Below are 3,105 nucleotides of genomic sequence, written 5' to 3' on the forward strand. Positions count from 1 at the left end.
TGTGTGTCCATGTACACAAATCACTAAAAACGATTGGACAATAAAAAAGGTCATCAAAAAGGTTAAAGGGATGTTGACCTTTATTTTAAGGGGACTGGAATATGAAGAGGAGGAAGTTATGCTTCAGGACATCTGTAGAACTGCGTTCAGTTCTGGGCACCGCCCCTCAGGAAGGATATATTGGCCTTGGAGGGGGTGCAGCGCAGATTACAAGAATCATACCTGGTCTTAAAGGTTTAAATTATGAAGACATGTTGCCTGAACTCGGATTCTGTCGCCTTCAGTTTGAATGGTTGATCTGATTGAGGTATTTAAAATGATAAAACAATTCGGAAGAGTAGATACAGAGAAGCTATTTCCTCTGGTGGTGGGGGTGGGGCGGGGCATAAAATTAGAGCTCGGATTTTCACTGGTGAAATCAGGAAGCACTTTATTACGTTGCACATACAGACAATAATGCAGTTTCTGACCTCATACATTCTGCAAGGTCTTACTTGATAACGCAAGTCGCACATTGAAAACGATTTTGGTAAAGAAGGCCTGATAGCGTCGGCTTGAAATAGATAATGTATAACATGGACTTGGATGGACGGGGCAGAATTTCAAAGTTTGCAGAGGACGAGACAGAGAAAAGATAAATATGTGCAGACTTGGTACAAATCTAATAACTGGGCTGATTGAAGATTGTTGAAAAGGTTTGAAATTAGATTTCTTCTTGATGGATAAAGTTAACCCTTTATGTTCCACCTCCCATATCATTTGCTGTTCCCGCCAATCTTCCATTCGCTGCAAACCACAGAGGCAGCAAGGAAGGACAGAACAATCTCTCTCCGAACCTTCCTCTCTACTCGAACTTTATCCCATGAGATGAGGTGAAAAATTCCAATTATTCCTCTCCATTGAAACAAAATATAAACAATCCAGGGACACAGACTTAAAACACCGGTGTCGGATAGATAATAATAACATTCAAGCCCATTTTGATTGTTCAAAACTTACGGAGGGCCGCCTCAAATGTTCAATACAATAACGACGGGGATGGGATTCGGACCCTTCCGTACAGAAACAATGGATTAGCCGACCATTTCTGTATCCAAACAGTAGAAATAAAGTCACTTTTACACTATTTCCTGCCCGTGCACCCAGATCGACAATGTTGAAAATGTCGGGTCCACTTCTGTAAGCAAAGGAATTTACGTATTTCCGTTCCATTCGGTCAGTAACTGTCAGAAACGGTCGGGTGTTTAACAGTTCCGGCGCCCGTTGGAAAAAATGCAAAAATGACCGCGGCAGGACTTGAACCTGCAATCTTCTGATATCATCGCGTTTAATACCGAAGTCAGACGCCTTATCCATTAGGCCACGCGGCCGGGGCTGTAAACTTTCTGCAAAAGATGTTAAACCAGGGGCAATGGTGGTTAAGACTCTGCTTGGATCTTTCTCTTACTTTCATTTTGTTGATGTTGTTCATTCATTGTTTTCTTTCTTGCAGCAAGTTGGCTTTGCTGTTTCCGACCAATCAGGAAACTGACAACCGAAATCCGCTGGGTCTCCGAGAAACCTACAATCAGAATAAACAATGTTCAAATCTTTGATCAAAGTGTTCAGCCTCCAAAGCGAATATCTTTCGCACTCAGCCTGAAAAATAGAGAGAGGGGAAATAAAATAAAAGACAAATCGGTAAACTAAAAATGTACACGGAGAACAACACGGAGCGTAGAATTTGAACAGAATTTACTATCCAACCCGACGGGCCAAGTGGCCTCATCCTGTCCTGTAAAATACGAACAATCCCCAATTCTGCTGGGTGTGATTATTATTTTCTGATTTTCTTTTTTTTGGTAAATATAAACGCGGACTGGGTCCCGCACCACGGTGTAAAAGGGTCAGATCCAGACCTGGCGCTCAGTGTTAATGTTAATATTGAGCACGGGATTCTATCCGTGTCATAATAAAATCGCGGGTTTCTTGCTTTATATTCGACACATCCCCTTGCTGTTTGTTTAATCAAGGCAGGGAATGTTTTGCTGGTTTAGTGATCTTCATTTTGCAGGAAATTAGTAAACTCGTCTCAATACATGAGATTTCCAGTTTCTGTTTCGCTAAATGGAGTTGAGGTGCAGATCAGCGATGAGCTGCTGTGACTCCGCCGCGCCGGACTAACCGGAATTAGACGTTTCAGTGAAGTGAAGTGAACCGTCTCAATCCGGTTTATTTCTTTATTTATAACATTGTTCATTTTGAGTGACAGTTTGATCGAAAATCCATTGAGAGTTCAGTTGTCAGTTTTCTGATCAGTTTGAATCTGAAGAAGATAAAAATAAGGAAAGAAAAACATTACAAAGGTCAAAACTCCAACTGATACAAATACCTTGTCTTCACCTTTAACGGCAATTAGTTCTCCCTGCTACCCCGTTCAATATTCATCTCTCCACTCGCGTCATTACGATACATTATCTGGTCATTGTCACATCGCTGTGCTTGGGATCTTGCTGTGCGCAAATTGGCTGCCTCGTTTCCTACATGTCAGCAGTGACTACACTACCAAAAGTGCTTCATTGTCTGTAAAGCGCTTTGGGACGTCCTGGGGTGTGAAGGGCGCGATCAAAAAACATTCTTTCTTTCGGTGGTCCCATGTGCCGGGTCCCATATCGGAATCCTGTCCACCTGCGCACGCAGGAATCATTGGGCGGTAATTTGGACAGGTGGTCCAGTTATGACACAATGTTTTCACTGCTGTGAACTGGGTTCAATTCCACGTTAAAAAATACTTTTTACAAAAGAGCTGAGAAGCCAATAATATTAAAGATAACTAATCAAAGTCTAAAAACAATTATTAAAGCCCTGCGCAGAGTGTGAATTTCAAAGATTCGATGATACTGAGGGTGGAACTCCCGATTCGTGCATAGTTTTAATTTAAAATGTTTATTTATTTATTTGAATTGATTTCATACCGAAATCGTAAACAGCCTATTCCGATCATTGTTGAGCCGAATCAGTATTTACAATCTTATTACACGAGCTGAATAATCTGGAACAAAAGCAGTCAGAAAAATGCACCAGACGACTTCAAATGTACTCCCTGTGATGAGGACAATATTACAG

General features: G+C 41.4%; 1 non-coding gene across 1 annotated transcript; it reads right to left on the minus strand.

The window, feature by feature from the left end:
• Positions 1-1,281: 1,281 nt before the first annotated feature.
• Positions 1,282-1,370, minus strand: trnar-ucg (transfer RNA arginine (anticodon UCG)). Its single transcript is given in 2 exon segments — positions 1,282-1,317; positions 1,334-1,370. It is a non-coding gene; the product is annotated as a tRNA-Arg (tRNA).
• Between the last annotated feature and the right edge of the window lie 1,735 nt (positions 1,371-3,105).

This window comes from Heptranchias perlo, unplaced genomic scaffold, assembly GCF_035084215.1.
Source record: "Heptranchias perlo isolate sHepPer1 unplaced genomic scaffold, sHepPer1.hap1 HAP1_SCAFFOLD_122, whole genome shotgun sequence".
Lineage (NCBI taxonomy): Eukaryota > Metazoa > Chordata > Chondrichthyes > Hexanchiformes > Hexanchidae > Heptranchias > Heptranchias perlo.